At 35.1% G+C, this 12190-nt stretch overlaps 1 pseudogene; it reads left to right on the top strand.

The window, feature by feature from the left end:
- Window positions 1–3708: 3708 nt before the first annotated feature.
- LOC109188611 lies at window positions 3709–6442 on the top strand (annotated as a pseudogene).
- The last annotated feature ends 5748 nt before the right edge of the window (window positions 6443–12190 follow it).

Genomic DNA, 12190 nt, shown 5'->3' with positions numbered 1-12190 from the left:
GAAGAGCTCACCCTCACCGGTCGCGTGGTCTCCCTCGACGACCAAAATCTTTTTGTCTTTCACGGCTTGCGACCGGAGTTCCGTGCCCTCACCGCCTCTCTCGCGTCCTTGGGCAGCCGGTCACGCTCCAGGAGTTGGCGGACTTCCTCGGCGCCCAGGAATTTTATCTCCAGCCGTGACTACGACGGTGCTCTGGCGGCCCTTGCAGTTCAACGTGGTGGTGCCCGGTCGGGTCGCGGAGGTCAGAACCGTGGCGGCGGTCAGCGTGGAGGGGGTGACAACGATGGTTTCAATTGTGGTGGTGGTGATCGGCAGTAAGGTGGCCGCGGTCGCGGACGCAACGGTGGCGGCAATCAGGTTCAGTGTCAAATTTGTAGGCGGACTGGTCACGAGGCTCATGAGTGTTACAACCGTTATGATCCCCCACCTCAGGCCAATCTGACCTATCAAAATAATTCAGATGTTGGTACTCCTCAGACGTGGATCCCGGATACAAGGGCAACTAATCATGTTACTCCAGACATTGCTACTTTGTCCACCTCAGAAGAATATGTTGGCAATGACACTTTGCGTGTCGGTGACGGTATGAGTTTATCTATTAGTCATGTTGGTCATGCCCCTTTCAATATCCCTTCTAGATCATTCAAATTGTCTGATATACTTCACGTCTCATGTTTGTCTAATTCTTTATTATCTGTTCAAAAGTTTGCATTCGATAATAAAGTCTCTTTTGAGTTTCACCCATCTTTTTTGTTGTTGTGAAGGATATCAATACCAAGGAAATACTTCTTCGGGGCAATGTTCAGGGGGGCCGTGCCTCGGCTTCCACTTGGCGCAATCGTCTGGGTCATCCCCATAACCGTGTTCTTAGCCATATACTTCGATCTTGTTTAGTTAGTGGATCTCATGATATTATTCGTTGTAATAATTCTTTATACAATGCATGTCAATTGGGTAAATCTGCCTGTTTTTCCCTCCCTCGCGTTGCTTCCTCTAGTTCTCATGTGCTAGATCTTATTTACACGGATATTTGGGGCCCTGTGTCTACTTTATCTACTTCTAGCTTTCGTTGCTTTGTGATCTTTGTGGATGACTATTCCCGTTATACATGGTTATTCCTATGAAATTAAAGTCTGATCTTTATGTCATCTTTGATAAATTTCGTACTCTTGTTGAAAGGTCATTTAATTGCAAAATAAAATCCATTCAGTCTGATTTAGGTGCTGAATACAAAAAATTGCATTCTTCGTTTGTTGAACTAGGCATTCAACATAGACAATCCTGTGCCTATACACATGAACAGAATGACCGTGTTGAACAAAAACATCGTCATAATGTTGAAACTGGTATGGCTCTTCTAGCTCATGCCTCTGTTCCTTTAAAATTTTGGGATTTTTCCTTTGAGACAACTGTCTCATCTCTTGTTGTATAAGTCCCCTCCTTCCTATCTGCCCTTTAATCCCAGATTAATTATTTAATAAATTCCGTTAAAGAATAGTTAAAAAGGATTTAATCTGGCCAGGATCCCTTAATTAATTAATGTGGTCCACGAAGGACCATGGACCCTTGTTTATAATACGGACTTTAATAAGTCTATTAGGAATAAAGAAAGTGGGTCTTTACTACTCAGATTCTAATTAGGAATCCTAGACCTATATACCTGTTAGTAATAGAAAGTAGGTATTTACTATTCAGTCTCTGATTAGGATTCCTAACTCTATAAATAGGGAATTAGAAAACAATTAGAACCCTTACCACCCATAGTTATATTACACGAAATTATTTCCAAGAGATTCCCCACCACCAAGCCTTGGGAGATCAATCGGATGGAAATCTTAGAGAAAAACCTTAATAGTCAATGGAGGATTAATTAAGGCTAAGAGGTAACCCATGTCTTACAAAACCTATTGGTCACCGGAGTTGGGGAAGAGAAGCTCGCCTGTTCGCTGTTGAATCCCTCAGTGGAATCTGTATACTATCCACATCACGAGCACAAAATTCATCCTTACCTTCATCTCCTTGATTCTGTTCCGCATATAACAAAAGCTTGAAGTTAAAAACGGGAAAAACAGAACTAATTTGACCATCCTCATCGGCAAAAGCTTCTGAATATAATAACAATAATAATAATAATAATAATAATAATAATAATAATAATAATAATAATAATAATAATAATATATTTTGTACAAGGACATTTATGTCTTTTAAATATATATTCCATTTCTATTCCTTAACCAACCAAACATTGGAATACAATTCCTAAAATATATTCCTTCAACGAACCAAACAATAGAATACAATTTATATTATATTCCGTACCTATTCCATTACCCATGGAATAACATTCCTATTCCCTACAAATTTATTCCGTGAACCAAACAACACGTAAGAGTAACATTATCAGGGATTATTTTGGAGTTAATGTCGGAAAAATATGCTAACTAAGCAGAGAGAGAGAGAGAGATAGAGAGAGAGAGAGAAGCAAGAAGAGCATCTGCAAGGGTTGAGAATAATGTAAAAAAAGTGAGACCCACCAAAAAAAGGATGCATTGTGACAGCTTTGCGTGGCTGTCAGCTTTGCGTGGCTGTCACAATGGCACCCAGCTGGCCCATGCAGCACTGCACGCGCCAGCTGGGCGCGTTAGGCAAGCTGTCAGCGCGCCTGACACTATCTTTTATTCATTTTTTTTTTTGGGAAAATAACACTTTTTCCCCCTAAGTTATATACTTATAGCATTTTTTCCTCCTGAATTATTCAATTGGTTGTTTTTCCCCCTGAAATGTTAAATGGACACATTTACCCTTAAAATAAATATTTTATTTATTTTTCTTCTCCAACAAATTATGACCACAATGTGGTTTAAACCGAACAGACATTATAGCAACCAAATCGAAATATTCCAATTACAATTTAGAAGCGAAACCCGATATTTAGAATCTATTAAAATTGTGAACCGGAACGGCCCGTTTATGTTCTGAACTGAAAAAATGCATTTATTGTTGAATTTAGACTATTTTAAAATAAAAAAATAAAATTTTAAAACAAAGATGGTTCAAAATCGTGAGCCGGATTCGGAACCTCCGGTTTACAGTTCAGGATCCAGTTTTTCGATTCATAATTTTAATAAACTGAAATCTAAATATTGGGTTATGATATGAATCATAACCGAAAACTTTCAATTCGATTTCTATAGTGTCCTATTCAGTTCGAACTGAACCGTGATCATCCTTACTTATACGCAATAATTTGTTTGAGAAGAAAAATAAATAAAATATTTATTTTAAGGGTAGAAATGTCAATTTAATATATTAGGGGAGAAATGGTCACTTTTAGAATAATTGAGTTGGCTAATGTGTTTACATGAATAATTCAGGGAGAAAAAATGCTATAAGTATATAACTTAAGGAGAAAAAGTGTCATTTACCCTCCTTTTTTTTTTTTTTTGTTTTTTTTCTCTCCACTCCCATATTCTCTTTCCTAATCACACTTACAAAAAAAATCCTTAAAATTGTCAAATAACTCTACCATTATAGATGCTCTAAGCCATAATTAGACGGTCAGATGGATAGAAATATAGAATGACTATTTTATTCATTCTAAACTTGGTTAACTATAATACCATATTGCTATGAGTCAAAAAAATTTGTTTGATGTCAATTATGACATTTAAAATTGAATTGATTGTTGAGTTTGATTTTGATTGCTCCTAAATCTATTATAAGGATTCTGGATGATCGATCTTCATGTTTGGCATTTGCAGCTTCACACTTGTTGCCATGATGATTTCATCCATTTATGAGCTTGGTAATAAGCGCTGACATCTTTCGAGCTCCATCTGTGACATTATTCGATTGTTACGAAAATTTTTGCAGATAATAAAGTTGATCATTTTCGCTTGTATACAGCATTTGACTGCATCAATGCAATCTAACAATGATGCTCTTTTTCTTGCCTCGTGGGAATTGGGATACCGCGACTGCAACTTGAAATCGACGAAAATAATTTAAAGTGAGAAGTTGCCAGGTCTCTACAGCGTACGTGACACGCTAGAGGGGATTTTGTTATTCGAATTTCTCTAATCCAATCGGAGCTCCGAACTGGAAATGGCGGAACACGAGGAAAATCTGCATCACAAAGAAGAATCCTTGATGGAGAAGATTGCCGAGAAGATACACGGCGGTGACGATTCCTGAGAAGAGGCCCGGCAAGGTTGAGGCTCCGCCGACGTCCGTCGAGGCTAAGATTTGGCGTCTTTTTGGCCGTGAAAAAACCTATTCACAAGGTTTTGGGCGGTGGAAAACGTACGGTTACGCCAACACGCTCTCTTTTTGTTTTGAGTACACATATACTGCGTTACACACTGCTGCTTTTTATACTGAATAGATTTCATGTTTATGAAGCTGCTGGTAATTAATGAGTGAGGTTAGGGTTTTAGAGGTTTAAAGAATTTCAGTTCCTTTGAACATTGAAAACATGTATTCCCTTTCTAGATGCATATATTTGTGTGTGGAGCAGGGGCTATAGTGTTGGATTAATCTCGTTGTGGTGACGGATGCTTGGATAGAAATATATAATGTTTTGGGCTTCCATGATGCTTAATTATATTTTTTGAATTTATATTGCTCTAATTTCTAATTTTTGTTCCTTAATTTTTTTTAATGTATATTTTGGTTTTTATTTGGGTTACCTTTTGGCTCTCTGGGGCCTCTGGTTGCTGCTTTGTTGATTCTGCAATGTATTAAATTGTATGGTGCATGGATTAATGGCCTTCAAGTTGGGGGAAGCATTAGGTTTTGTTCAACAAACGAATGTCATGGAAATTGAAAAATCAATATTCCATTTTAGTTTCTTAATGAACCATGTATTAAATTACCAATGTGATCATGCAACTATTTCTTTTCTGAAACCTTACCTTTCCATAGTTTATATTCAAAACGGTGCAGCTGCTGATGTGCTTCTGTGGAGGAACAAGAAGATATCTGCTGGTCTGCTCATTGCAGCTACTGCAATTTGGGTTCTCTATGAATTGCTCAAATACCACCTGCTGACATTAGTCTGCCACATTTAATTGCTGCTCTTGCAGTATTGTTCTTGTGGTCCAATGCAACTACCTTTATTCACAAGTGGGTTTCTGTTTCTCTTCATGATTTTTAAGGAATAGTTCAACTTCCTTTATTCCTTTGTAAACACATTACCTGATTGATTTGACAGGTCTCCTCCACATATCCCAGAAGTTCACATTCTTGAGGGCCCCTTCCTTCAGATTGCTGTTGCACTTACAACTGAAATTTTAATCGTTTTCTGGCTTTGCTGCGAGAAGTTGCATTAGGAAGAGATCTGAAGAAGTTTCTTGTTGTAAGTATCTTTTTTTCCTTCTCCCATAACCTTGGCCCCTAAATGTCATCTACTGTAGCTTAGGCAGGTTGGTTGCCCGGAGGAGTGGAAATAAAATGTGTTTTTATCATTTCAATGTTCAATTCATCCTAGCCATAAGACTTTGTGGTGTTTAAATATATTCATTTTGAAGCTTGGTGTTGTTATTACTACAAATTTTGTTTGTTCTATGATGTCTTATACTATGGTAATTGGTAAAATACCCATATTGATAACCTCAAAGAAACCTGATGTCCCGACCCCTGTGGTCAAAGTTTTGAGCATAATTACTTGCTTTGGTCTGAGCTTCAACTTATTGTATATATCAGAACAAGGGTGATACTATCTCAATGTTGAGTTAGTTTGCTTGTAGTGTTTTGAAATTTCAATCATTTTTCTACAACTCCAGATCACTTGTTTTTAATAGTTCTTTAAATTTCTTTAGGTCATTGTTCATCTATGGGTCATCTCAGTTGTTGGCAGTTGGTGCAACATTTTGACGTTGTTCTACATATGTAAGCACATTTTTTTTTGTAATACAATTCATTGCATTTGAAATGTGAAATTTCAAGTGTATTAATGACCTTCCTTTAAATGAAACAGCATTTGTGCTGCTGCATACTGTCGCTGTCCTTTATGAGAAGTATGAAGACAAAGTTGATCCATTCGCTGAGAATGCAATGTGGGAGATCAAGAAGCAATATGCAGTGTTTGATGCAAAGGTTTTAAGTAAAATTCCAAGGGGTCCTTTGAAAGACAAGAAGAGGGTGTAGATATGCAGAGCTACAATGCCTTGAATATATCCAAGTAGCCATGAACTTTCAAGAATGAAATCTTCTTTTCATGTATTTTGCCTTAGTCTTATGTGTACATAACTTGTTTCTTGGTTATTAATGTGGAAAGAATTGACTGATTGCAGAAATAGGTTGTAGGATATGTGTTAGTGGTTATGTGCATTATATGCCATTAGATGTAAGTTCAGTTTGTAAATGAGGTGTTTTACCTTAAACTTTGCAGCTCAATGCTAGTTGAACACTAAAAGCTTTAGGCTTAGTTTAGTTCTTTAACTGAGGTGTTTACAGAAAGTTCTTTCAGCATATTTTCTCTCCCTGTTTCTTCAGGGAGATTCAAAATGCTCTTATTTCACAATATTACAACATTTACAAGGGTGGTTTCCATGACTTGTTCTTGGAACTTTAGAGTCTAATTTGTAATATGTGCTTGTGCTGTTGTGCATCTAGATACCAGACCTTTTAGCTGCGATTTCTTGTGAAGAAGGAATTGACTATAGTTTGATCAGAAAATTCACCTATGTTCTGCTGCTTCTGCATTTTCTTTGTTTTTTTAACTTCATTTTGTGTCTTTACTGCTCAATTCAGCAAGGGAAACTAGAAGGATCAGAGGCGATTGATTGAAATTGAGTTGGGCAAAAGCCATTGGGAGGAATCTCGAGAGTCAACATCGTGCATGTGATCCTGTTCAAGGAATTGCCGGCCTATTCTGCAGTTATATATCACTTTGAGGTAAGTTACAACCAGGTTGCTATTATGATATTTCTTTTCTTACTCCTTATATCATATGGGATGCTACAATGCAATGAATCTGAAATCTGACAAACCATATGCCATCTAGCTTTCAAATACGAAGAGTTTCTCAGCTTGTCGCCCTTTAGGTTCACAGAACAGCTATTGTTGGCTGACGATTTCAATACTAACAAACAACTGTGTCTGTCTTTGGTCCCCCTAATATCTATGTTCACACCGTCTGGATTGGATTTAAGGAGTGCTTTAGTTTCACACGTATCTGTTCTTTGAACCCAAGAAAATAACGGAGAAAGATTTACCAATAGGTATACTCAATTTTAGTCAAGATTAGAAACTAGGAAGGAAAAGGCAGGTTACGTGCAAGGATTAACCATCATGATGATTTGGGTCATTTGGGCAGTCTCGTTCTTGTCTGCATAGTATGTAGAACACTGTCATACTTGAGGATAGCTTAACCTGGTATAGGATAGAAATTTCAGAAATTGAAGATATTTTAAATAACATTAAGCTTTAATGACAGTAGCAAAATTCAACCGAACACATGTTTTAAGGTATTTGTCTGTGATTCTTGATGACATATCATCAATATTTTAAGATGCAACTGAAAGTCAATCCATTTTTAGCTGAGACAAGGATGGGGACTGAGAACAGGTAGCGGAGACAGGTAGGATGTCGAAAAGGTTTGGTCCCCTTAAGCCCCTGTTCTCAGATACATAGAACACCAGCTTTCAATGGTACTGACTCTCATTTTGTGTGGTGCTTCTTTGTGATAGGATAAGAATACAAAAAAGAATTTGCATAGAAACAAAATGAGTGGATGGCTCAAAAATTTGGACTTTCTCCCAACAAATGCCATTCATGGACCCCCCTTGCTGTCTTGCTTGTTTTCTCTACCTACTGAGAAGTCTGTCTCAAGTCAAGAATGCACAATTGCCCTTGTGGATGGATTTGCCAGATTTTTGGTTTTAATGCTGCATTCAGCAACACTGATAAGCAATCGAGGAGAGGACATTCTGCATGTTTCTATAATGTCTGGTAAAAATTGATCGGTATGAGTTGTTTAAGTATGAGTTCATGTTTATCCAATCATTATATCGTGCACCCTTGTGCGCCCGGACCAAAACGACGTCGTTTTTTATGTTCAGATTTTATGTGTATTATGTTAAGAGTTTATGTGTATTATATTAAGAGTTTATGTGTATTATGTTATGAGTTTATGTGTATTATGTATTGTATTCTGTTATGAATTTATGTGTATTCTGTTATGAGTTTATGTACATTCGGAACATTAGATTTTTTTATTTTATTTTTTTTATTTTTGAAGTTAATGGTAGAAACAGGAAAAGAAATTTCTAAAAAAAAAAAAACACATGATCAAAACGACGTCGTTTTGTCCAGGGCGCACAATGCATTGTAGTTTTTTTTTTTTTTTTTTTTTTTTTTTTTTAATGTATCATTAGGATATAAATAATGTATCATTTTAAACTATACATCACCTTTGTAGTGTTTTTTTTTTTTTTAATAAAAAATAATTGGTCAAAATGACTAAATGTGACAAAAGAAAAAAAAAAAAAAGTTCTGCATCAAATGTGACAAAATTAATACTTAAAGACAAAATATGGAAATAACTTAATACTTGTAGAACTAAAAAGTGAAGAATAACTTTATTTCGAAAGTTATCATATTAACCCACATTTTAGAGAGATGGATTATAGGCCATTGATATACCATGATTAGGGTTCACTTTACATTGTAGATCTTGGTCCAAAAATTATGTGTTTACCGTTAACATATTATTGGCTCTGTTTGGAAGCAATAGTTATGCTGTGCAACTGAATGCACCATGCGCATGGTGCATACGATGCAAAACGACGTCGTTTTGACTAAAAACGCGCGTCCCACTTAAAAAAAAAATCAGGTTCGATTCTCGGCAATAGCATTATTGTGGATATATAGTTATAAATTTCTGGATATATAGTTATGAATTTATGGATATTTAGTTTATTCATTGTGGATATTTAGTTCATTCATTGTAGATATTTACTTCATGCATTCATTGTGGATATATAGTTATGAATTTCTGGATACATAGTTATGAATTTCTGGATATTTAGTTAATTCATTGTGGATATTTAGTTCATTCATTGTAGATATTTACTTCATTCATTCACTGTGAATTTAGTTCATTCATTGTGGATTTTTACTTCATTCATTCACTGTGGATGTATAGTTATGAATTTGTAGATATATAGTTATGAATTTATGGATATATAGTTATGAATTTATGGATATATAAAAATGTTATTGCCGGGAATCGAACCTGATTTCTTCTTTAAGTGGGACACGCGTTTTTTTAACCAAAATGACGTCGTTTTGCATCGAATGCACCATGCGCATGGTGCATTCGGCTGCACAACATAATTTGTGGTTTGGAAGAGCATATTTAGGAGCTTATAGCTTATTTTAAGCTATTAATAAGCTATAAGCTCTGTTTGGTAATGTTCTCAAACTAAGCTACTAGCTTCATAACTTTTTTTCCATATTTATCCTTATTATTTTAAAGAAATGACATAATTTATCATTCCTAATTAAAACATTTTTCTCTCTTCCTTTATCCGCAACTTTCACCGCAAATAATAATAATAATAATAATAATAATAATAATAATAATAATAATAATAATAATTATTATTATTATTATTATTATTATTAGGAATAAGCGTCAAATAGGTCATCCAACTGCACACGATAATGCAATTAAGTCACTAAACCTAAAAAAATCAACAATTAGGTCCCTAAACTAATCAATTTCAAACAATTCTTTCAATTTGAAGGTTTCCAACATGACATCTCCCAAATTAATTATTTTTAAATGAAATTAAAAAAAAAAATTTGGACTCCGGCCGAAGACGACCGTCTCTGGCCGGTTTCTTCGTCTCCAGCCACGAAGACGAAGAAGGTTTCGTCGTCTCCATGGCTAGAGACGCAGAAACTCTTCGTCTCCACTGTCGGAGATGAAGAAACCGGCCGGAGCCCACCCGTTTTTTTTTTTTTTTTTTTTTTTTTTTTTTTTTTTTTTTTTTAATTTAAATAATTAATTTTTAAAATTTATTTTTTTTTAAAATAATTAATTTGGAAGGATGACCAATTGACCTGTTGGAAACCTTCAAATTGGAAGAATTGTTTAAAATTGATTAGTTTAGGGACCTAATTGTCGGTTTTTTAGGTTCAGTGGCCTAATTGAATTATTGTGTGCAGTTCGATGGCCTATTTGACCCTTATTCCTTATTATTAGATTTGCAACAATATTGCTACTTCATTATGAGATGCTAGATCATGATTATGCTAATAGTTTTGTTTCAAAATGTTAAACATTTTTAATATGTAAACAAACTAATTTAAATTTTATGAAGATGTTCTTTTTAATCTTTTTACATTTATCAGTTTATCAAAAAGCTAATTTTACCAAACACTTTCAATCATAACAGCTAGCTTAACAGCTTTTCAGTTTTCAGCTCCGAGCTTATAGCTTTTTAGCTTTCAGCTCCTAGCTTATAGCTTTTCAGCTAGGTTTGCCAAACAGAGCCATTATGTGTCTTCTGTTAATTTGTGTGTCTATAAATAAATGAGTAAATACCAATTTTGATCCCACGAGTATTAGCAAAATGATAGTTTTAGTCCACATGTTTAATTCCTACCAATTTTCATCCATCACTATTGTTTTAGTACCAATTTTCTTCCACAATTATTATTTTAGTGTCAAAATTTATTACGTCGGTCACCATTTCATTTAAGACAAGCAGAAATATGAAATTATTAAGGGTATTTTTGTCCTTTTCAAATTAAAATCTTAATTTAAGCATGAATAAATTTATTTAAGCTCTAAGATCTATCTCAATTTGCAGTTCTCCTCATCAAATTAAGGTAGGATGAGGAGGAGAACTGTGAATTAGGATCGATCTTAGGGCTTAAATCTATTTATTCATGCTCAAATTAGAATCTTAAATTGAAAAGGATGAAAATGCCCTTAAAAGTTTTAGATTTCGACATGTCTTAATTGGATGTGTGACCGATGTGATGAATTTTGGTACTAAAATAATAGTCGTGGATGAAAATTGGTACTAAAACAATAGTCGTGGATGAAAATTGGTATGAATTAAACATGTGGATCAAAATCGTCATTTTGCTAATACTCATGGGACCAAAATTGGTATTTGCTCATAAATAAATTGAAGGCACATAATTTGTTAACTACACACATAATATGTTAACTTCGTATAATGTGTTTGTAGTTAACCTATTATGTGCCTTGTAGCTAAACATATTATGTCTCTTTAACTTATTTATAGACGCATAATTTGTTAACTGCATATACATAATTTGAATACCATTTTAGATCAGAGTTCACAATGTAAGTTGAACCCTAATTTATGATATAATTTGCCTATTATGGGCTACCCATTTAACCAACTTGGAACATTAGAAGAGTTTGATATCATCAATTATTATTTTGTGGACCATGGTTCACACAAGCTGTGTGGACCATATGTATGTTATAAAATAATGTACATTTAGTACAAAAATAATGTACTTTTAGTATATTAATAAGAGCAAATTACACTTTTAGTCCTGTGACTATTGGGGGTGTGTTAATTTGGGTATGTGACTTTTAAAACTAATAATTTAGTCCTTTAACTATCATTTTTTTAGTAGATTTGGTCCTCCCGGCCAAATTGCCGGTGGAATTTGCCCGGAAAGACGTTTGACTTTTTAAATCAAATATTGGTGGGGGTAATTCGGTCTTTTTAATTGTTGAAAAATAGCGCGAAATTGGTTTAAAAAATAATTGGATCTGAAATTAGGTTTGCTCTTCGTGTTCTTCACATATCACCGGGTAATAAATATAATTTGCAGCTATTTTTTAACAATTAAAAAGACCGAATTACCCCCACCAATATTTGATTTAAAAAGTTGAACGTCTTCCCGGCCAAATTCCACCGGCACTTTGGCCGGGAGGACCAAATCTGCTAAAAAAATGATAGTCAAAGGACTAAATTATTAGTTTTAAAAGTCACGTACCCAAATTAACACACCTCCTATAGTCACAGGACCAAAAGTGTAATTTGCTCTATTAATAATGTACATTATATTCATGGGAAGTGCATTATTTGATTATTGAAAGCATTGTTGCAAAAATCGGTCTAGGCGCCCGCCTAAGCCCCGCCTTGGCGCTAGGCGCTCCTAGGCCATGGCGATTTCCCCCCTAGGC

Source organism: Ipomoea nil, unplaced genomic scaffold, assembly GCF_001879475.1.
Source record: "Ipomoea nil cultivar Tokyo-kokei standard unplaced genomic scaffold, Asagao_1.1 scaffold1447, whole genome shotgun sequence".
In the NCBI taxonomy this organism is placed as follows: domain Eukaryota; kingdom Viridiplantae; phylum Streptophyta; class Magnoliopsida; order Solanales; family Convolvulaceae; genus Ipomoea; species Ipomoea nil.
This window is presented reverse-complemented; position numbering and strand designations above follow the sequence as displayed.